The sequence below is a fragment of the Sphaerodactylus townsendi genome, linkage group LG03 (assembly GCF_021028975.2).
Source record: "Sphaerodactylus townsendi isolate TG3544 linkage group LG03, MPM_Stown_v2.3, whole genome shotgun sequence".
Taxonomy (NCBI): domain Eukaryota; kingdom Metazoa; phylum Chordata; class Lepidosauria; order Squamata; family Sphaerodactylidae; genus Sphaerodactylus; species Sphaerodactylus townsendi.
In genome coordinates this window covers 134,404,529-134,428,997 of record NC_059427.1, presented here as the reverse complement: position 1 = coordinate 134,428,997, position 24,469 = coordinate 134,404,529, and the positions used below count along the sequence as shown (strand labels likewise).

At 44.1% G+C, this 24,469-nt stretch overlaps 1 long non-coding RNA gene across 1 annotated transcript; it reads right to left on the bottom strand.

Annotated features, from left to right (window-relative positions):
* Positions 1-686: 686 nt before the first annotated feature.
* On the bottom strand, positions 687-14,643 carry LOC125428232. The gene is made up of 3 exons (XR_007243792.1): positions 14,531-14,643; positions 6,357-6,360; positions 687-698 (listed from the first exon to the last, which is right to left on the bottom strand). It is a non-coding gene; the product is annotated as an uncharacterized LOC125428232 (long non-coding RNA).
* Positions 14,644-24,469: the final 9,826 nt, after the last annotated feature.

The following is a 24,469-nucleotide window of genomic DNA, read 5'->3' as shown; positions in this document are numbered from 1 at the left end:
TTGTAAATGCTAAGGTTATACCAGCAAGAATGGGTATTTATGTTGAATGAAAAAAAACCCTCATTTAAATCATGTCTTACTGTCTATTAGTGGAATCCTACAATATAAGACAGTGACACTCCCTAGCCTATTCTTAACTAAAATACCACTTCCCTCTTTGTTTTGCGTGCAGACACCTGGACCCACATTATTGCAAACTGCCAGTGCAAACTTCTCTTTCCTAACTTCTCAAGCCGTAGACATTACTGAATTGGAGCTGCAACTGCTTAATAAGTACAGCCAGAGCCTGTTGGAAGATTAAAATCTCCATTTAACATTCGTTGGAAACTGTTACAATCAGTTTACTAATTTAGAACCAAGACAGGCTATTGCAAAGTAAATAAATAGAGTGTAATGTACATGAAGAAAGATCCTTAAACAGTGAAGGGTGCCAGATTCAGAAGAAAACTTTGAGGTAAGAAGCATGATGATAGAAATTCAAAAAATGACCCAATTTTTCTGCAAAAGATTGCATTGTATGCAGCTATTCCTGGTGCAAAAGAGGTTGGCCTTAATAGTTTAATTAGTGCCTATTTTGCAAAGATCTTCTCCCAGGCTTCACTCCTTAACTTGCTTCTTAATTCTGTAGTTTTGAGCTGTGAATATGGCCAACAGAAAACCAAGACCTCATACAGAAAGACAACAATCTAATACCAAGCCTTGTAGAATACCAAGATGCTGTAACTGAAGAACAGAATCCAGTCTGTCATTGCAAAGTTTTCTCTTGCTGCAAAAGAATGTCCTCTGGAAGACAGTCAGTTCTGACTGTGAGAGGCATCTGTGGAATTCCATAGAAAAGATTCCTTTGTACTAAAAGAAGACTAAGAGTTCAACACCTGGGATGCTTTCATCCTGTGTATCTAACCAGGATCCTGTGTTTCTAATGCTTAGTAAAGTCTTGGCTAGAAAATCTAGGTCATGTTGTGTATTCCATGTCAAGAGAAGATATATTCTGAGAACATGTTTCTATTGGTAAAGGGTGGTTTCTGGATAAATTTTGGGACACTAGCCTGAACTCATCTCAGTACTGATAGCCAAATCAGCTAAATCTGAGGATACTTAAATCTGGTGATTAGAGCTGTGAATATGCAAGACAGATCTTTCTACAAACCAGAACAATGCCCAAAGTTTGCAGAAAAATCAGAAAGTAAAAAACATTTTTGAGGGGGTTAAAAGAACCCAAAATGATAAAAAGGAGTACCTGTAGCTTTAAGAAACAGAAGCCTTTAATTATTGTTGCTAGGAAATCACCACATTCTAGGGTTAGTTTTTGTCATTAAAGGCAGGGGGTGGGGATAGGGCCCTTTCCAGGTCTGTTTTGCCCTTTGGGGGAGGACTTATTGGGTCAGGCCTGGCAGCAACCAGGTTACCTGCTTCTTCCTGACATGGATGACTCACCTAGGGTTGGCTGCTTGCTGCTGTTGAACAGCACCCACTCTATGAAAACCGTTGTGATGTAGTGACTACAGTGTCATGCTAAGGTGTGGGAGACACAGATTCAAAGTACCAGTCTGCCATGGAAACTCACAACGGCCCCTTCCGCATGGCAAATGTAGAATGGGATGCAGTTGGGATAAATGAACCCATTTTCCTGTTTTCACCTTCACAGGCATCCATGCTGGCAGACATTGGAGCCCATGAAAACAATCCGGGTTGCTGCCATGCCTTTGCATGGAGACGAGTCTGTTTTTTAAAAATTACTTCCCACACATACATAGCTACACAGGTATGCACGAATGACCCCCCCCCCCCAGCCATGCCGATGTCCCAGGATACGACCATCTGCACCTGCATAGCCTCGTCAAAGCAAGCTGCAAAATTTAAACAAAGGAAAATGGAGGCAAATAAAGCGCCTCCTGCCTGGCCGTTTGCTTGTAAGCAGCTGCATTCCAGGATTTTCAAAAAAGAAAGCTTGTTTAGCGATTTTCAAAAAACCCGGTTTGGAGGAAATAACATGGGCAGACTTATTTTTGGGGTGCGATCTGTGCAAAGTTTCCCCCCAAAACGGGTTTTTTTAGTGTCCTTCAGCCATGTTTATTGGCCTGTGCAAAAGGGACCAGAGTGATGTTGGGCCACTCACATATTTTTGGCTTAACCTATCTTACAGGGCAACTCCAACAAGGAAGTGTCGGTACAGTGTGCTTTATACATCCTGTGAAGGTGGAATGTACCTCTCAATACTTGAAGCAATGAATTGTGCCTAATTTTCCTCAGATCTTCTTTTCTTCTCGGCTGGTTGGCTTTTCTGTGTACATTAGGTGTACATCTTCTGTTGTCCCATCCTGTTCCTCTTTAAAATAAAAGTTTAACGGAACCGGCTTAGGGAACTGAAGTGATCCCCACTCCCTTCACTCTCACTGGCAGATTCTGCATGGGCCCAGGGAGCGGCGGAGCATCGGTGTGCATGACACCGGTGCAGCCCCAAGGCCCTTCACACACATGTGTGTGGACGGGCCTGTAACTGCCGCAGCCTGTGGCTGCGCCTCTGCATGAGATGCACCGCTTTGTTTTAGAAGTTACCTCCTCATCTCTGCATAGCTCTATCAGGATGAGGGTACATGCCCTCATTGCCCTGGCAACAGCCCAGGTCATGTCCCCTCATCCTGATGGAGCTACGCAGGGATGAGGAGGTAAGGGGTTTTTTAAAGTAGTGCACCGGAAAACAGCGGTGTCCACCTGGTGCTGTTCACTTGGCACTGGGTGGACACTGCTGTTTTTCAATAGACTCACTCATTTAGCGAGTCAAGAATACATCTTTTTTGGGAGGAAGAGTGGTTGTCTGAGCTTGGGCGCGGTGCCCCAGCCCGGACTGCCGGCCACGACAGCGGCATGAACGGGGGCCTTGGCAGGTCCCGGGACGCTGAAGACTGCCGCCCCCACCCCCACTACACTGGCTGGGGAGACCGGGCATCGCCAGGAGACAAAGTGGCGGGAGGACGGCTTGCCTGGAGCTGAGAAGATTAGGGCGGGGCGGGCAGTTGGGGAGGAACGGGACATGGCCAGCAGCTGGAGAGGGGGTGGAAAGACTGGAGGGAAAGACTATATAAGAGGGAAAAGGAGATGAGCACAGGGATGGTGATGGCAACTCAGGCCGGTGGTGGGGAATGAGCCAGAGTGTGCCAGAGGAGCCCAAATGGAGGAGAGGGCCAGAACGAGGAGGCTGGGAGGGAAGCGACAGGAGAGAGCAGGGGAGCGTCAAATGAGGAGAAAGGGAGGGAAATACCTAGGGAGCTGGGGAAAGCAACGGATGGTGGAGAAAGCCAAACAGAGAGTGAGGCATGTGGGAATCCAAGCAGAGAGACGGCGGGGGAAGCAAAGGAGGGTGCGCCTAGGGCCTTCCTGGTGGGAAGCCCCGAGGGACCTCCCAGGCCTTTGCACAGCAACAGGGGGGAGCACAGGGGTGACCTGCTAGGGGCAGCCATGCGGGCAGCCAACCTGTGGGCCAAGCTACTTTTTTGGCCCTCAGGGCCAAGGGGAACGCTCAAGAGTCTGGGAGACCAACTGCCCAGGTTAGGGAAGGAGGAACGGTTTTACACCCCATGGCGGCAGCGGGGAGGCGGAGCATCACAGAGGTGCTGCCTCGATTTGGAGGCGGCAGCTGTGGGAAGACATCCCCCGCCCCCCGCGCAACTGGTGTTTTTACCGGGCCGACAATGGTGATTTCCTCACTGCCGATTAATCCTGGGATAGTCACCCGAAATATCCAGGTTCCCTCGAGATCTCCTCACAGCTGAACTGTGGAACACAGATCAGTCCCATTTCTGGCACTCCTTCCCCCACCTTATCACAGGATTTTCCTGGACCTGCTTGTATATGCACCTTTTTTAAAAAAAAAAACACTCCAATGGGAGCTAATAGGAGATGGGGCTCCACATTTGAGGGTCCATAACATTTGGCCCCCCATGAACCAAACTTCACCAAACCTGGGTGGTATCATCAGGAGAGACTCCTACTGATACCACCCAAGTTTTGTGAAGTTTGGTCCAGGCGGTCCAAAGCTATGGACGCCCAAAGGGGGTACCCCCATCCACCATGGTTTCCAATGAGAGCTAATAAGAGATGGGGGCTACGCATTTGAGGGTCCATAACTTTGGCCCCTATGAGCCAAACTTCACCAAACTTGGGTGGTATCATTAGGAGAGTCTCCTACTAATATAACCCAGGCTGTGAGAAGTTTGGTCCAGGGATTCCAAAGCTATGGACTCCCAAAGGGGGTGCCCCATCCCCCATTATTTCCAATGGGAGCTAATAGGAGATGGGGCCTACATATTTGAGGGTCCGTAACTTTGGCCCACATGAACCAAACTTCACCAAACCTGGGTGGTATCATCAGGAGAGTCTCCTAAATTTACCCTCAAAGTTTGGTGCTGATAGCTTAACAATTGCACCACTGACAGCAGGCCCCCCCCCCCCCCCCCAGTAGCAGGCCTAGATGTCTTCACTAGAAACATGCTGCAGTGAGGATGTTGGAACCTGGATGAAAAAATGCCGATTCTTTTGAAACTTGGTTGTATCTAGATTAAATTTTCAGTGGGAATTCAGCCTCTGTTTAGTCTGTCTGCTTCTCTTGTTGCTCATTCCATTCAGGACTCTGGGCTCAAGGTTATTTCCACTAGACAAGTGAAGTAGAGTGTGATTCGGGAATGAACATCCTGTTTTATTGTGATGCCATTTCATTTGCTTTAATTAGGATTGTATTTAAGGGCCATGTCTTAAAAAACTCTAGCTCCTTTTCAAGACAGCTCTCCTCTGCTGGTTTAGGCTTGAAAGTTATCTTTAACATGCAATATTGGACTCACTATTATTTTTTTAACCTAATACATACATTCTCCCCATCTCTTTTTCTGATCTTCTTCTTCTTCTGTTGTTGTTGTTCTGTTTTGTTGTTGTTCATTTTGCATATTCTGTTTCCCCCCACTTTTGCCTTTCATAGAAACCAGTTGTGGGTCAAGAGCGACCAATCAAAGATCATTATTTAAGGAAAGGCTGAACACAGGTGGTTGTTGTTGTTTTTTAAAAACCCCATAATTACAGCAAAGAGCAACTGGTTATAGTATACTTTGTACAGTTATTATCTGATATGCTTCTGTTCCTCTGCCTCCTATCTTCTTTTCAGGATTCTCTTGGCTTTTTAGTTTTTTGCATATCTAAAAATACCTTCACCGCATTTACCTTCAGCAATTATGTCCTTTGCTCTTCACTATTTCCTGCTTTAAAAAAAAACACACAATGTGGTGAATGGGTGCATTTGCTTTGTACAAATCAATGCATTGATAACCACCTACTATTATAGCAGTCCCATTTGCTTTGGAGAACATGGGTCCTTTCTATTTTGATCAGCTCAGTTGTTACCAGGACAGTACAAGATAGATTTCATGTTGCTATACAAATCTTGCAGAATATAGATTCTGCAGGCTCAAAACTGGGAACAAAATATCCAGGGAAATTCTTGATAAAGTTGCAAAGATGCAGTGTTTATTAGCACATGATTTCAATACATCTATCATGATGGGTACAATGGAAAGGGGAAGCATTTGATGCTGTTATACAGGAGATGTTGTTGACATGGTAGAGGAACTTGGCAGGTGTTCAGAGGACTTCACACCAGTGGTTTACTTTATTCTCAGCAACAGGCTCCCAGAGAGCATGTTCAGCTTTTTCTTAGGACATTCCCTGTGAGATTTCATGGAGTTTCATATTGTCCCAGTTCTTATTTAGTCTGTACTTGAAGCCACTGGATACAAATCTGAGAGGTCAGATGTCAAATGATTTGCTTAACTTCAGGGTCCATAGATGCAGACGTGATGCCAAGATATTGGAAGACTAAAATCCCAGTTTTCTGCGGGGAAAATATTCACCAGACACTGACTGCATATATTCTCCTCTAGTCACTGAGGCTCAAGGCAATGATGTGCTTTAGGAACTACATGGGGGCCAAGTGGGAAACTGCAGTGGCAGAGCAGAATTGGCAAACACTACCAACTCATCTTCCAAAGATGAAAACACCCTACCATTTTCAGAACTGACTGGTGGGATTCAAGACCCTGTAACAGTGGTGGCGAACCTATGGCACGGGTGCCAGAGGTGGCATTCAGAGCCCTCTCTGTAGGCATGCGCAGAGTGTCCCCCCCCCACATCTAGGCTGGCCTGAGCTCGATTATTAGCATTAAACCTAAGACCTAGTTTTGGGGAAGCAGCATAGGTAACCCTGTTAAGCGCTGTTAAACCCCACTGATTTTCATGGGAAGAACTAAAGCGTGATCCTTTACCTGGGAATAAGCTCAGTTGCTGGCAATGGGGCTTGCTTCTGAGTAAACCCTCCTAGGGTTGTGATTCACCAGTTGGAAGAGTTACACGGTTGCTTCAAAGCAAAGCCACCGACTTCCACCAAGCTTACTCCTGAGTAATGCGCGCTTTGAAGCCAACCATTTTTTTCTAAACTAAAACCTCAGTATTCAGGTTAAATTGCCATGTTGGCACTTTGCGATAAATAAGTGGGTTTTGGGTTGCAATTTGGGCACTCGGCCTCGAAAAGGTTCGCCATCACTGCCCTATAAGGTAGGTTAGACTGAGAGAGAATTATTTGCCCTAAGTCAAATGAGGAGGGTTTTTTTTAATGATTCAGTGAAAGATCCATTTTCAGCTCACTGAGGTTCCCTGAGTGAATCCTTAGAATTTTTCCCTGCCAGAGATCCTGGGGAACAAATGTCAGTCACAAACAGTAAACTAGAAGGATAATATAGTTTACTTGAATATGTGACTATATCTTTAAGGGCCCTTCTCTTACCAGAGGTAAGAAGTCAGGAGTTCAAAGTTTAAGATGGCTGAAAGTTTGGGCATTGAGAAACAGAATAATTTCTGTAATTAGCTGTTAATAAATTCTGTTTTAAGATAGGCCCTTTCTGCATGGGCATTGAGGGGGGTGCTCCTTACCTCCAGTCGCCTTCTTTTGCGTTGTGGAGGCCAGGGGACACGCCCCCCCTTGCCAGAGCGACGACGCTGGAGAATGAGGCCAGGGGGCGTGTCTCCTGGCCTGCAAAATGTGACAGAAGGCGACCGGAGGTAAGGAGCGTTTGGGAGGGCTGGGAGAGAAACACCGGCTTCCACTCGGTGCGGTTCGCATGGCACCGAATGGAAGCCGGCGTTTCCAAAATACCTCGCTCCCTGAGCGAGATTCAAAAACACCGTTTTGGCAGGAGCCGGGCGCCACTGCAGCGATTTGGCAGCGGTGCCTGTGCGAGCAGTCCCTGCCAAAACGGTGTTTTACCGGCCCGCCGCCGCTGCTTTTGGCCCGTGCGGAAAGGGCCATATATTGTTGCATCTTTTCTGGAGGGATAATAAACCAACAGATCTGAGGAACAGGCAAAGGCAAAAAAGCCAGTTAATCCCTCACAGAGACAATTAGGGTTGGCAGATCCACCAGTGACTGATGGACAGACGGGGTTGCCAGATCCAGGTTGGGAAACTCCTGGGCTCTTTCCACTCAAGCCAATAAGAGTGGGGGGAAAGGCGGGTAACATGAACCCACCCTGGCCCCAGCCCCTTCGCACGGAGGTGTATCTTTTTTTCTTCCTTGCCTGCCTGCAAAGAACAGCTTTGGTAGGACCGACCCCCCAGGCCATGATACAGCCTGCCCGTTTCCCCTGTGTGGCTCTGTAGATGGGAGCCAGGGAAGGGTTTTTTGAGAATCGCATTCTCTTGTTCGAACGTGTCTCACAGCTGCGGCTGTTTGCTTGGCTGCGGCTGCGAACTGCATTAAAACAAAAGAATCACACATAATGCAATTCTTGAAAAACCCAGGGTGGGGTGGGGGAAACACAGAGCTGATCCGCGTTAGGATCAGGATCCGTTCTAAGTTCCCCGCCAACCTGGGTTTTTTACCAGTGTTATCCCAGTTTAATTGGCCCATGTGGAAAGGGCCCTGGAGGTTTGGGAATGAAACCTGAGGAGGACAGAGACCTCAATAGGGTACAATGCCATTGAGTTCGACCTCCAAAGCATCCATTTTCTCCAGGGGAATTGATCTCTGTAGTCTAGAGGTGAGCTGTAATTCCAGGGGTTCCATAGAGGTAATGCCACAATATTGCAGAAAGTTAAAGGTCTCCAGATAAAGACAGATAGAAGAATATCCTAAAACAGAGATTGTTTTGTTGGATCAGAGATGCATTCAGGTATACTTCAGATAATATCAGTGTTTAGTCCTTGTTATTTATTAGAACAATGAAAAAAATTGTGTTAGTGAGAGGGAAGCAGTTAAAACCAGAGAAAAGTCTGTTTTTTTACAAAGCCTGTGTGTGTTTGTGTGTGTGTGTGCGTGCGTGCGCGTGCCCTTGTTTTGACTGCTGAACAGTGCTACAGGCTAAAATGACACTGAGGGGGCATTTCTATGCAGTTAACAACATCTGAAGCCTGGCAGGAATGTGTCAGATAGTTAATTATCATGTTGAACTGCGATTCTATCATCCTGGAAAAGAAAGTAGGCTGTCCTTTGGCAATACTGTCTCCTCTAGCTGAAGGTAAGGGAGTTAAATTTAATCACAGATTCTTCATCTTGATTCCTATGGGTCACACACTAACCCCAAGTCAGACATTATAGCATTTACTAACCTTATCTCCTTGACAATAAAATAGCAAAGCACAGACAGCTCTGTTGTATGTTCTGTTTTTTTTTTTAAAAAAAAAAAATCTGTGCAAAGAAAAAACATCTTGAAAAGAAACCCAGTTAGGGAGGGGTGGTATTCTCCATGCAGCAGCAGGAGTAAACAGGATGTAATCAGATAAAGAAATTACAGTAAAAATATTGCCTCATCTCTGAAGCTCAGAACTGTCCCCCCCCCCCCTTTGCTCTTTTTTATCTTTGAGGAAGATAATGAAAGAAGAAGAAGCTTGAAACCACATTCTCATTGATGTTCGAATACACAACTGCTGGATTTAAGAACTGGGGAAGATCAAAGAGAATGGTTTTCATTCCGATAAAATTATACCAGTTTTAGTACAGGGTGATGGGCTCATTTATGAACTCGATGAGGCAAATAGTTGTGAAGGCAACTTCTACTCTCATCCCCTCTCCTGATACCACAGTTTTGCCTTCCAAAGGATTAATTAGGGCTGCAACTGATAATATTAATATCATAATGGAAATACAGTAATAATTTGTTACTCAACACTATCCAGCAAAAGCTTAGGCTGCCATCCTATATATACTTTAAAGTAAGTCTTATTTAATTCAGAGGGATTAACTTTCCAATAAATAAGCACAGTAAGACCCTAAGCAATGCTTGTTGGGCTGGACCAGGGGTCTGCAACCTGCGGCTCTCCAGATGTTCATGGATTACAAAACCCATCAGCCCATCAGAGTTTGGATTAACCAATTGGCCATGCTGGCAGGGGCTGATGGGAATTGTAGCTCATGAACATCTGGAGAGCCGCAGGTTGCAGATCCCTGGTTTGGACCAATGGTCCATCCTCTTTATCCTAAGAGCCAATCAGAGGTTCAGGAAGGCCACAGAAGAAGCCCAGCTCCTTCCTTCTACTGAAGCTCCCCATGCATCCAGAAGCATGGTGCCTTCTCAAATGGATGTCCCATTTCACCCTTGTGGCCAATGGCCATTATCAACCCTTCATGAATTTGTCTAACTAATGTTAAAGCCAGCAAAACAAGTGGCTGAAGGGAAGACAGCACGGGATAGCCTGATCTCATCAGTTCTCTGAAGCTAAGCAGGATCAGAACTTGGGAGACCCCTAAGGAAGGCATTAAAGACAATGGCAGACTACTTCTACTTGACACTTGCCTTGAAAATATATTGCTGGGGCCCCCATAAGTTAGCTGCAACTTGACAGCACTTTACAAACATAAACAGGTGGCCTCTGCTGTTCCTTGTGGCTGGGAGTTCCACAAGGTAAATTATGTGCCAAATGAAGGATCAATTTATTGCATTTGTCATGAAGCATAGGGCTGTATATGCAACTGAAAGCAGTGGAATGGGTGGAACAACTTTAACCTGTGCATACTTGCTCTCAAATAAGTGCTATTAAATTCAGTTTGCAATTCTAGGGTGAACAGGGCAATGAAAGGGAAAAGGAATACAACAGAACACACATCAGTGGCTTGGACAATAACATAATCCCCCTGGTCTCCTAGTGAAGATTCAGAGAGTATTGTCACCATCATTAATGAATACATTTCCCTTACCAATCTGTACTGAAAATGGAAAGTGTTTAAGGTGACCATTGCCATCACAGGAAGAATAAGAGTTTGGATTTATGTCCTGCTTTTCTCGATTGTTAGGAGTCTCAAAGAGGCTTACAAACTCCTTCCCTCCCCACCCCCACAACAAACACATTGTGAGGTAAATGAGGCTGAGAGAGTTCAGCGAGAACTATGCCTAGTCCAAGGTCACCTTGTAGGCTTCACGTGGAGGAGTGGGGAATCAAAGTGGTTCTCCAGCTTAGAGTCCAGCACTCTTAACCATTAACAGTAAACATTCCATTTTAGGCTAATTTGCACACCCATGCCTTATAGACTGAACTGGAGCTAATAATAGAAGTAAATTCCTGATTCCAGATAGGACATTCCTGATAATGTTAAGTCCCAAAGTACAGCTGGCGGCCACATGATGTAAAAACAGCCTAGGATGCACATATCTGACATGCCACCTTCCCTTATACATTCCCATTCACTAGCTGGGCTCCTCACAGCAACTTCTCCTTTATGTTGCTATTTATATGGATGAGAGATCACTGAAGGGCTGCCAAGTGGGGGTGGGGATCCCCTGTTCCTAGGTCCTATTGCTGCTGCTGGTTGGAACAGTCATATTATCAAATAAAGAAAACACAAGGAACAAGGGAATCTAGTTGGAATCATGATCCAAGATGAAAATACGTTGAATGTATCGGATTAGGCATACCCTCAAGGAAATTTACATATTACCACAGGCCTTTGAAGACCTACTGAGTTCAAGCATCAACCGGTGGCTTATTAGCCTACTGGGTTATATATGTGATTGCTCTATTGATATGGATTTTTGAGTTCAAAAGGATTTAAACATATGAAATGTATGGATTTTTGTATTGATATTGTAATGATTATTTGAAACCAGTCAATCGAAAAACTATTTTGATTCTGAATTCTGCTTTAATTGGGACAGGCATCACACACCATTTGAATATTAAAGGTTCAGAATTTGTATTGGATTAAACAACAGTACTGTATTATCGTGAGCCAGGGAGTGCAAAGGGGTTTTCTGATACTGGTTGGAACAATGACAGAATTTTTTTTTCACAGCCTGGAATTGACAAAGGGTAAGAATGATCAGGAATTTTCGTTGTAAATTTTGTTGTGCGTGCACAATGACAATAAATGCTTATGTTATGTTATGTTATGAATTCCATCATTTTGCCATAGAGATCCCAGCAATTCCTGTAGCTACTCTTTGCTACTTCTTGTAAGAACATCTGATAAATACATGAGGCTGCATCTCCCACAATGCTACCTCCCAATCCTTCCACTAGTTTCCAGGCACCGCCTTGGTCAATGGCAGCCCGTTCTTAAGCACATTCTGTGATTGCCCCTTGTGTTGTGGAGAGGGCTGATATCCACCTTGTTTTCAAGAAGGGCTGATGAACTGTTCTTAGAATTGGTGAGTTAGTTTTTGTGTTTCTGGTAGAGCAGTGGTTCTCAACCTTCCTAATGCCATAACCCACAGGTGTCAAACTCGCAGCCCTCCAGATGTTATGGACTACAGTTCCCATCACCCCTCAGGGGATGATGGGAACTGTAGTCCATAACATCTGGAGGGCCGCGAGTTTGACACCTATGCCGTAACCCTTTAATACAGTTCCTCGTGTTGTGGTGACCCCCAACTCTAACATTTATCCATTTTCAGATGGAGAACACTGATGCAGAGAGTCTTAGGCGACCCTTGTGAAAGGGTCGTTTGAACCCCAAGGGGTCCCGACCCCCAGGTTGAGAACCACTGTGAGAGTTGTTTTATATTTTGATGTATGGTGTGACAGATGCCAGGACTTTGCTAAAGTGTAACTAAGCAGAGCAAGCCTGAATAAAGAGTTAACTATAGAAGCATAAAAGAGAATGAGAGAATGTTTCTGATTGGCTGGAGGAGTGAGTGTCACTTAAGCAGTGGGTGGTTCATTTGAACAGAAAAGACAATTGGAGGAGAGTTTTGGAGAGGCACAGTTGGGTGAACAACTCTGTACTCCTGGCTGAAAGCTTTGTCTTCTGAGGAGATTGTCAGACAGACATGATCAGTGTTCCCTTGTTGCAGTTTAACACAGACACACATTGGGATATTGGTTATCTTTGGAAAATATACGCTGAAGTGGAGAAGCAGTGAGGCTTCTAATTCATTCAGTACTCAAAGAGGGAAGGGATTCTTTGAAGTACAGAAGGGAAAATTATCTTGTGCTGGTCAACCTCCTACCAATAACCAGACTCAGGTTCACTGAAATTGATTTAGTGCATCAGAGTAAATGAACAGGTACACTCTATGAATTTTTTGCTGGATCTAACATTGTCATGCTAAAAATCAGGCTATATCCCACCCCCATAGACCCCATCCCTCTAATGGTTTCCCCAAAAGCGAAAGTGTTCTCAGGCCGTGCACTTTCTCCAAGGTCAGAACCCTGACAAGAGCCAAGTGCTGTCTGGCTAAGGAAAGAAACCATAGCTACCAATCCCTAAACAAATCAAGCACAAGCAGGAATTATTTGTTGCCACAGTCCCCTGGACTCCCCTGGGCACACATGGCAAGATCCCAGCGGGTGACAGGATAAACCCTGATTGTAATCTGTGTGAAGAAGGAATAATCATATGGTAGATTGTTCTTAGTCTGGTGTCGGTCAAACTGCTAAGATTTTACCTCAGGGAAAACATATGATCTCAAGCTATCTAGAAGTGAAAGAATTCTAATAACTCTAGCATCAGGAGGCAATAGAGCTAACTAGAGTTATAAACCCCTAAGGAAAACTGACTGTATTTAAAGCTTTCTATAAATTAAATTACTTGTAACCTCTTACCAGGGACTGAGAAACATGTCCAAATCTTATAACAGTGTCTAAACTGAAACAGCAACATCACACTGTAAATAACTGCCTTGTTTTGAAACTTACCTGTTTTCTCTTTGTGACAATGTCAAACAACTTAGTTTTAATAATTTTTTCTAGTTCCTTTTTTAGACTGTTCAAAAGCCTCTGGTGCTAAATCATTTCTGACAAGGAATAAAATATGGAAATACAGTGACACTCTACAGCTTTCTGGGAAGATCCTTAGGACAGATTGAATATATATATAAGTTAAGGGTGGGACAATATTTGTGCGTCTATATAGCATCACTGTATGATACTCTCATAAAGTATGGGCTACTCAGTCCCAGAGGGGACAGATTATCTTTTTTGGGGGGAGGGAATTTCCTCAGTGAGTCTGAAAGTGTAAGGTTGTCACAAAGGGCTTTTGATTTCTTTATTTTAAATTGATTTTACTATGTTTTTACAACACCAGCATGGTGCATTGGTTAGGAGTGGTGGACTCTAATCCAGAGAACTGGTTTTGGTTCCCCATTCCTCCACAGGAGTGGCAGACTCTAATTTGGTGAACAGGGTTTGTTTCTTTGCTCCTACACATAAAGCTTGCTGGGTGATCTTGGGCCAGTAAATATATATATATACTAGTGGGGCCCAGCCACGCGTTGCTGTGGCAGTTGTCCTTCTCATCACAGTCCGCAACCCACACAGATGTCCATGTAGGTCCAATGGCATAGCCTTTTGGGGTGGTCAAATGGAATCCCTTCTTTCCCTTTTCAATTCACATTGTTATATGGTGGTGTATTTTTTTTTAGTATAAGGTAACCCTTTCCATTCCACAACGGAACTGTTCAGAGTGCGAATACCGCTGTCTGTGAGGCTGGTTAACATGCACAGTCCTGGCTTGGGTAAGGCAGAACTGGGGCAAGTAGGCTATCCCAGTCAGGCAGCAGAGGCAGGGTGGTGAGATGCTCAGATCGAGGCCAGCTCCCTGGGTTCTTAAAGGGCCATGTGCAAAAGAAGCGGAGGCAGTAGTGTTGGTTTGCCCCCACCCCGTGCATTTTCTATGAAGAAAAAGGCAAACTCCAGCTTGCTTTTAGTAAAAGAGAGCTGTGGCGAATATGGGTGAGGAAGTGGGTAAGTGGTGGTTGGATGTCAGGGAGGGCAGAGTGAGGTGTGTGCGGACGAGCTGGATGTGTATGAAAGTCTGTGTCCTATGCGGTAGCAGTGGGAGGCACGGAGCCACCAATTAGAGATTACCTGCGTGTGAGGAGGGTGTGGAACCCCCCCACCTGAGGGTGTCTAACACGGCAAAGAGTGTATGTTTCACTTCCAGTCGTATTACCTAACAGTGTTACCTATTAACTTGTTTTGAATCTGCTTCATCTTCTCAGCTCCATCTGCGCTTGAACATTGTAAAGCTCCCTCATCCCAAGTTTTCCTCAAAAGCCACAGACTAGACAGGCTGCATGGAACATCTCATCTAAGGGTAACAGTTAAACACAAACAGCTTCATGGCCTGGTGCGCCAGGAAAAAGACGTTTTACCTGGCTCAGCTATGGACTTTTGGCGATTTGAAGGTCCGATTACCTGCCCGCAACAGGGAGGAACGTCATGTGAAAATTTGGGGGCGATCCGTCCAGCCGTTTCGGCGTTAGGGAGTGACTAACAAAGTCACTGTTTGCTTTTTATATAGATAGATATAATGAGACAGTATCTAATTTCAGAAAGCAAAAGAACCTGTATAGCTCTGGTGCAAACTTTAAAATTCTTATTTTTAATGAAAATAATTAAAACATTTATATAACAGAATCACAACTCTTAATCAACAAACAAAAGTATACATATTAAAAATAATAACAATAAAACAATGAATAATACACACACAGGGGATCCCAAATACAATAATATCAAGGCTAGCTTGATCTCATCAGATCTCAGAAGCTAAGCAGGGTTGGCTCTAGTTAGTACTCGGATGGGATTCTATCAAGGAAGGTAATGTCAGTCTATTGCCTTGATGGGGTTGCCATAAGTTGGCTTGCAACTTGATGACAGTTTACACATGCAATGTTTCATAATTTCATCATGCAGATAATACTAACGTGATCCCATGTTCCAGTGATAAAGAGCTCAGTTAGATTCTACCCTGCCATCTTTTTATGTCTTTCATTCTTAGAACTTTAATCAGATCCCCCCATTTTTAGCTTTACTGATGCCAAATTACTTATCAGATGTGGCACATGCCTCACAGACGTTCAGAATTGGTTGGGTTACTAACCCAAGTTATTCAGCCTTTCCTGTCTTGGCAAAATGCCTATATGATGTCATCTATACTTGCCTTGAATTAGGAACTAGGTATTCTAGTTTAAATTGGTTTGCTTCTAAGTCAATTCAAGTAAGTAAACACTATGACAAAGTGTCTTGATCATTCTTCACATCTTTGCCAATAGACAGCACTATTGTTGATTGCTAGAAGGAGAGTGCAGTGTACCATGAATATGAGTGCTTCAAGGCATAACATTCAACCCAAGCTGTTGCCCCACCTAATTTAACTTACTACTGTTGGCTGCAGTTTTGCTACACATTTCAGATCTTGGTCTTGATGCCAGAAATATTTGCATGTTTTTAGTACAACTTCGTTGATGCTGTTATAATTGCATGCACATCTGAATCGAGAGGAGCGAATTGGAATTATTTTACATTTTCAGTTCTGTGTAGGCTTGATGGAAAATGGCCCAATCTCTTCTTGCCAGAAAGCAAGCAAATCCCCCATTCCTGGCAGGGGGGAGGGGATATTAAACCCCCCTGGCACATCTGAGGCCAGTACAAAGGAATTTAAATGTGGGTGGACAAATTATCATGTCATCACCAGCAAATTAAAACAACATTTGAGCTAATCATGAATATACATATACAATTACATACCAGCTCATGGCCACTTTGCTCTTAGAAAAGTACTATTCTTTGAAAACTCCCCAATATAGGAAAAGGAGAAGGGAGGAAATGGTATGTCAGTAGCTGTGCCTACGACGAGGTCTGTACATCCTAAGACTTCCAAAAGACTGGTTTTTCTGGCAAAGCGAAAAAGAAAATAATTCTGTAATTTCCTTTGCTGTCATCTGTGCAGAAGGCAGCATCTGGAATCACATCCCATTGACTGTGAGACTTTACTAGGGTGAACTACTGTGGGGACAAAGAGAATCCAATCATTCTGCTAATGAACACACAGCTAGCTGCAGCAGGAGATAATCACCCTCGATGCTAACACAAAAAGGGGTCTTGTGGGAGCTTAAAGACTCCTAACCACCACGAGTGGAACTTACCGATTTTTCCCTTCCTGCTACAGCCTTTTATGCCTTCCACTGGAGGGAAGAATTTCACTCACATGAGCAGAAGGATACTTAACTTCCAACTCTGACCAATTTATTTAACAGGCTAGAGGCCACTTCTTCAGATGCATGAAGTGAAACCTCAGTTTGCAGATATACGTAGGCCGCTTCCGCACGGCCACAATGGGGGTTGGGTCCAACCCACCCGGGACCATTCGCACAAACGGTCCTGGTTGCGACAGGGAGGATGGCGCAGCATCCGCACAGGCTGCGCCGTCCCCCAGACGCCTTACCGTGGCCTCTGGCCTCCGGCTCATCGCACAGGCCAGGGGACATGCCCCCCTGCCCTGCGCGACAGCTCGGAAGTTGCAGGGCAGGGGGGCGTGTCCCCTGGCCTGTGCGACGCCCCGGAGGCCGGAGGACACGGTAAGGCGTCTGGGAAAGGGGAGGGGGAATGGCGCCTTCCAGCTGCTACCGTTAGCTGGAAGCCGCTGTTTCCCAAAAACCACGCTGGGGAAGCGAGGTTGGGAAACAGCGGCTTCGCGCTGCTGGGGAGGCGCAAGGGCGGCACGGCTGCGATGCAGCTGCGCCCCCCATGCGAACAGCTCCCTGGGGACGGCGTTTTTGCCATCCCCAGGGCGCTGTTAGAGGCCCGTGCGGAAAGGGCCATACATTCCTGTACAGCAGAAGGAAAGTCAATATGTGAATCAATATGTGGTCCTCTCTATGAATACTTAGATCCAGAGATTGGGTCCATGGACAGACGTATCAGATCTTTCCACAAACCTGAGAAAAACCACAGGTCTTTTGTTTTAAACCACTATGAGATTAACTCCCCCCAAATAATAGAAACAAGTGCCTGTAGCTTTAGGAAACAAAAGAACACAACAGTACTGCCGACCTGCAAGACATAGTTTCTCTCAGTAATAGGCAGGGGAAGAGAGCAAGGCCCTTTCTAGGACTGTTTTGGCCTTTGAGGGAGGATTCATTGATGCCAGGCCTGGTAAAAATCAGAAGGTGACTTGCTATCACCCAAGTTGCATCACTCACCCAGGCCTGACTGCTTGCTACCTTGGAGTTTCAGAATAGGATCTAGGAGACCCAGGTTCAAATGTCCACTCTGCCAAGAAAACTCACTAGGTGATTTCAGGCCACTCAAACACTCTTGGCCTAAACTACCTCACAGTGTTGTTGTGAGGGTAAAATGGAGGAGGTGAAAATGGCTTGGGCAGCTTTGGGTTCCCATTGTGGAGAAAGGTAGGGTAAAAATGAAGGAAATAATTATCAATATAGTCAAAGATGGGGGGACAGATGAAAAGTGGGTGGGAAAGTGGGGGGGGGGAGGAGAAAGAAGCAGGTGAAAAGGGGTTGCCAGGAAGAGGGAAAGAATAAATAATGTGGGGAAGTGGATCTAGGGAAAAGTGAGGTGTCCTCTGCAAATCCTTGTGGAGGGGAGGGGGATTGTCCATTTGCAAGCTATTGTTTTGAAAGCTGTTGCAAGCTGTCATATGATGAGAAATTGAGAAATGCATGCATGAATTCTCCCAGTCAGGACTGTTTAGTCTTGACAAGAGGAACACATAAACTCAAAACTGAAAATCAGTTTGGTGAGATTATCATTATTATTAATGAGGTGATCATTATTACTACTACTTTAAAAGATGGAAAACTGAGGCTGAACTTCGCCCACGACTGAACAGGGAGTTGTACTTAGCTATAGTGAGCCCAACCCATACTCAGTCCACCAATTAATTGTGTTTCTGCCCTATTTCTTTAGGAAAAGGCTACAGTTTAGTGGCGGAGCATATGAAATGCCTGCAGAAGGTATCAGAATCAGGTTCAACCTGTGACATCTCCAGTTAAGGAGCTCCCACCTTTTCAAAGTGCTCATATTCCATGCTAACAGAACAGATCAAATGATCATATCCAGAAAGAAAAATTCCTGATAATTTTGTTGAAGTAGTTTACCTGGTTGCTGGATGTCATGTTTTGTTCTGTTTTTAAGCTTTGCTTGGAATTAATGCTGGCTCTTTTGGTAGGTCATCGCTGAATCAGCAAGATAGGTAACACTCTGCCTTAGTTACTGTTTAGGCACATACTGACCTTACAACTGTGCAAAACCTTGCCAAGGAATGCATAAGGGAAAAAAATCCTTCCTGCTGATATTCAGAGAAAGTTCTTCCACATTAATGGGTTGAGTGTTTGCAAGCAGATGGCAAGGGACATTCACAAAGGAACATGACCAGACAGACTGGCTGTGTACCTGACCTTCGAGCCAAGATGATGTCTATCATTCCTAGTTCAAGCACATATGAAATATAAGCACATCTATGACAAGGCATGACTTGGCCGCTCTTTGCCAGGACACTGGTTTTGAGGAAAGGAGAGAGGAGCTAGAAAAACCAGTAGATCATATTTATTGATATGCAGGTTAATACAGAGTGACCATGCCCAACAACATTCAGTAGCAAGCCACCAACAATGTTTTGGTGTGAGAAACCACCGCTCCAGTTATCAAGTATCTCAGATAAGCAGATGCAGGGAAAGATTTTTCCTCTGAAGATGCCAGCCACAAATGCAGGCAAAATGTCAGGAGAAAACACTACCAGAACACGACCATACAACCCGGAAAACCCACAACATCCTAAAGATCTTTCTGTTCCTGAGATTCTGGAGAGTCTCTGTATATCAGCAGAGACAACACAAATGAACCAGTGATCTGATTCAATAAATGGACCAAGGGTCTGATTCAGTATGGGGCTACCTGATGGCTTAAAGGTAACTCAACTGAAGCCTTTCAGCTTGCAAGCAGCATTTGTCAGGCAGCCCATCCACAGCACAGGTGATGGGTGCTGCCCCGCCACTCCAAAGAGGTTTCTCAGCAGTGTGGGGCGGCTTGCAAAGTGCAACAGCCTCCCCAATGCTGAGAGACCTCAACTGGCCAGAATTGACTTATGCCAGCCAAAAGCCTGACTGAAGTCTGGATTGTTGCCCTCTGGCATAAAGCTGGCAAAGGCAGTAGTTGGCTCCTTCCCTGCCCCTGGGCTGCCTCTGCTATGCCGGCAGTGCCGGAGGTGGAGGAATGCTGCCACAGCGTCCTATGCATATCCCACTGCTGTGGGAAGGTGGCAGCTACACAGCAGCAGTTTTGCCCCTCTGCAGACCTAAGTGCCCCAGAGAGGGTGAATCCACTGGCATGGCCACCTCACTGCTCCCATAGGCAGATTTCTCCCCCGCCCCTGTTTGGATGGGACTCCAAGTCTAATGGAAATGATCACATCTATGAATTCACTATAATACACATCCCATCCCATGATAGAGACTTCTCAACATACAAGCAATATTCAAATCTATTGTTGAGGAAGTGGAATAATTTTACCACAAAATAGGCAACAGTGGCAAGCTCATCCCACTTTTGGACTCCATCCACAATTGTGGACTATGTAACTGTCTTAGACATTCTGTCTAGTTTTGTAGCCTGTTTGCACTTTTCTCATTGTATTAAATTTTACCCTTTTGGCATTATGTAGCCTGGGTATAGTTTTTTTTTCATTTATGATTGATTGTCGTACACTACACCTGTGTTCATTATATGTATACCGATTCAATAAAAGACAGCTTTGTAAGTTCCGTAATAGAAGAGACCTATTTTATTTTTCCTGAAAACGTAAGGACACAATTGTGTATGTATCATGTATACACTTATGCAGGCATGCAGGCATGTTTTATTTATTTATTTGTTTAGCAAATCTGTATTCAGTCTCTCCAGACCTGCTTGAGGAACCTGATACTGAGCATGAATGAACATAATGCTAACCAAAATTATTTACTAACTAGTTCTGGTCCTAAATTCCCTGAGCTGGGAAGCGGGTCTGAGTTCAGATATGCCCACTGAAGTAGAAGAGAAGAAGAGTTTGGATTTATATCCCCCTTTCTCTCCTGTAGGAGACTCAAAGGGGTTTACAATCTCCTTGCCCTTCCCCCCTCACAACAAACACCCTGTGAGGTGGGTGGGGCTGAGAGAGCTCAGAAAAGCTTTGGCTAGCCCAAGGTCACCCAGCAGGCGTGTGTGGGAGTGTACAGGCTAATCTGAATTCCCCAGATAAGCCTCCACAGCTCAGGCGGCAGAGCGGGGAATCAAATCCGGTTCCTCCAGATCAGAGTGCACCTGCTCTTAACCTACTTTGCCACTGCTGCTCCTCAAGTTAATCCTCCATTAAGACATGAACTGTCAGAGGTCCCAGTGCCACAGCAATGGAGGCATTTCTCATGGCTTAATCACAACACTCTGGTAATATTTGGATGGAGAGGGTTGTATGGTTCAGTTTTTATAGCTGCGTGAACAACCTGTGAGGGACTTTTTTTATTTTGGTGGGAATCCCACACTTAATTTTTTTTTGTTTAAAAAAATGGCCTCTCTATGATTGTGCACTCATTTTTGTGGATATTAGACAACTAATGTTTATGTCACACTTGCTCTCTCAGGGAAACTCAGGTAACTTGAGTGGCCAGATAATTTTTAGGAAGTGGCCTAAAAAGTATTTGAAACGTTTCTGAAGGCTAGCCACTTGTAAAGTAAGGCTCATTCCGCACATGCAGAATAATGCACTTTCAAACTGCTTTCAGTGCTCTTTGAAGCTGTGCGGAATAGCAAAATCCACTTGCAAACAGTTGTGAAAGTGGTTTGAAAACACATTATTTTGCGTGTGCGGAAGGGGCCTGAGTCACACTACTGTTTAGAGGCACATTCCAACCTTCCTCTAGTGTGGTGTAGAGGTATGCAAACACATTAACTTAACAATATAACAAATGGTTATATGGTAAAGAATTTGTGAGGGGCATCTCATTTTCCCCACTCCCACTTTTTCTTCTTTCCTTTCTTTGAAAGCCCCCATAGCTTCTCCCCCTTTTCCTGCTTCCTTGTCTCCTAAATCTCTGTGGTTTTACCATCGAATCTCCTGTGATTCCTAGAATTACCTTAGGTCGTTTCTGTGTTCCCCCTACAAGTAATATGGTAATACCACTGACATCGCACTCCCTCAATGTCCCCACACCCTACCTTCCCAGCAGTTGCCAGACTCAGTATAGCAACCCTAATGTGATTCCATAGTGTTTGCCTTCCGAAGCAGCCATTTCCTCCAGGGGAATAGATCTCCATAATCCAGAGATCAATGGTAAAGCCTGGCAACTTTAGATGTGACTGAAGTTCTACATTTCTTTGATGGGGAGGACATGGCACAGTATATAAAAGTAACAAAGCATTTAGAAAGTAGTTTATCACCATCTATTGGTTAGAAGCATTACATATCTAAACATTTGCTCTTGCCACAGCATTGTATCCATAGCAACAGTACCAATGATTACTATACAGTAATAAGCAACTCAAACTAGCAATGCATAAATATAACAGGAACTTATTTTGTACACAAAGGTCTCTGTCAGGCAGCCATCTTAGAAACAGACAGCCAAAACTGTTTTTTCTCCCACTAGGGTTGCCAAGCTTAGACTGGCAACTGGCAAGAGGGGCAGGAATGGAGACATGTGGGGAGGAGCAACATCCCAAACATGATGGCATCACTTTCATAGAAAACCTGGAAGCAATTATGGTAGATCTATAAAATTCTAGAAACTCCATAGTTTTAGACTTCAGTATGTATGCAACTTTTATCATAAGAGTTTCCAGCAATTCCTAGTACTTCTGTAATGTATACAGACACATATCCAATTTGATTTTACTGATTTTATTGTGTGCTCTATTTCTATGTTTTGTTCACCGCCCTGAGCCCTTCGGGGGAGGGCAGTTTATAAATACAATTAATAATAATAATAATAATAATAATAATAATAATAATAATAATAATAATAATAATAATAATAATAATAATAATAATAATAATAATAATAATAATAATAATAATAATAGGCACATTCAGGCAGTAGAATGTTTAGAGCCCAAAGGGTTAATCTGGAACTCCACGTGACTGACTGAGAGAACTGTAGCCAGAGGACAGGGACTTCTAAGGGGAAACTGAATTGATAGCCAGAGTGAATGGTTGTTTAGTTGTAGCTCTGTTCTGAGGGCCAGTTCAAAGTGAGCTGTGCTTCCCTGATTAAGTGCCAGAGAGAACAGATTTCCATTATGGAATCTGTGCCAAGGTCTGGAGTTAGCCATAACACCAGAGGCATATCTAGGGTAAATGGAGCCTGGGGCAAAACCTGAATTTTCTGACACCCCCACCCCCAGTGCCCAGGTCTACCACCCAAAGCAGGCAAGGCACCCAGGTCTACCACTTGGAGCCCAAGCTGGTGTTCAGGTTTTCCAGTTGGACCTGGTGCCGAGGTCTACTGCCTGGAGCCAGCGAGCACCCCCACGTGATCAGATGGCATGCCCTGGGAACATGTGATACCCCATGTGGCAGATATGCCCCTGGCAGATATACACCTGAGTAACACTGATTAATCAAACTAGTGGCTTGGTAGTTTTCTCTGAGAAGCCCAATCAGATATGGAGCAATGAAACTCCAGGGGTGGGGGAGTTATATATAGAGAGAGGACTGAAGCTTCCTGAGAGAGAGCATCTACCATTCTATGAGAAGCACCTTGTGAGAGATACATTCTAGTGGGAAGACTGTCTTAGGGATAGTGTTCAAGGAATGTTGTGATTTATACTTACCTGAAGGTAGAAATTAAGGTTTCTAAACAAAGGGCTAGAGTATCTAATTTTTTTTGTCTAGAATTGAAGTGACTGTAACAATGGGAAGGAACTATAAAACTTGTATCAACTAGAAAAAGTTACTAAAACAACTTATAATTAGTAACCTCTCAGAAACCAGCTTCTTACATATATATTTATCTATTTATTCCTTTGTCAGTAAAGTTCTTTCACTTGATTTCTGTAAATAAAATATTTTAATTTCACAGTTTAACATTACAAGTCTCTGGTGCCAGTTTATTATTTCCTGACAGAAAGCAAATGGATTCTTTTGGTGTCCCTTCAGAGCTGCTTCTCCGCCTAACTGAAAAGGTCCCCAGATGAGCAGCTAAAGACTTTTTTCCTTTTCTATTTAATTTAATGGTAAAAGTGGGAAAACTTAGAGAGTAAAACACCCTCTCCACATTACTGAAAATCTGTTCTGACAGAGGGGAAAAAAGGAAAGCTGCTCAGTCAGAACTGTACAGTCTGTTGGGCGGTGGGGGGGGGGGTGTTGGTGAGGAAATCCCCTCAAGGCACTGGGCAGTGGACAGGTGCTTGAGGGCACCAAATTTTTGTAAGGTGTATGTAATATTTCAGTAGGCAGTGCCATGATATAAAAAGCAAAACCCACTAGGAAGCGTCCCCACTAATTTTAGTTATCAGTATCTTTTATTTTATTGAAAACAAAAAAAATTCCCATCAGAAATAGCACATACCAAGAAAATTAAGGAGGCTAAGAAAGATGCTGCTGCTGTAGAGGCCATCTTACCTGAAGAAAATGTTAATGAGGAACTGGAGGTTATGTAGAGATGGCAAAGGTAGAAAAAGAAAAAGAAATTGAATTAGCCAGAATTCAGGCTGAGGAAAAGGAGCCATTAGCCAGAATTGTGCTGGAGGAGAAGGAAAAAGAAAGAGAAACCAGGTTGGCTCATGAGAAGGAAATGTTTGCCTTAAAAATGCAAGAAATAAACCTTTGGGCTGAGTTGCCAACCCCCTCAGAAATATAGAATCTCCTTCAATAGATACAAAATAATTTTTGAAGTATCAAAAAGGAGATAATGTGGAGGCATATTTATTAAATTTCAAGAGAACATGTCATGATTTAGAAATACCTGAGGGAAAAAGAATGTTGTTTTTATGGTCACTACTATATGGAATATTGAGCAAGGTTTATGCTGATTTAAGAAAGGAAGAAACCTCTGATTATGATCTCTTTAAAGAGAGGGTCAAGATTAGATTTGGCTTGACAGCTGAAACAAGTCACGAAACCTTAAGAGATATAAAATGCAAACCAGGTGAAACGTACTCCCAGACAGGGAGTCGCATAGACAAAGTTCTGGATAGATTAATGAAAGGAGGTAAGATTACT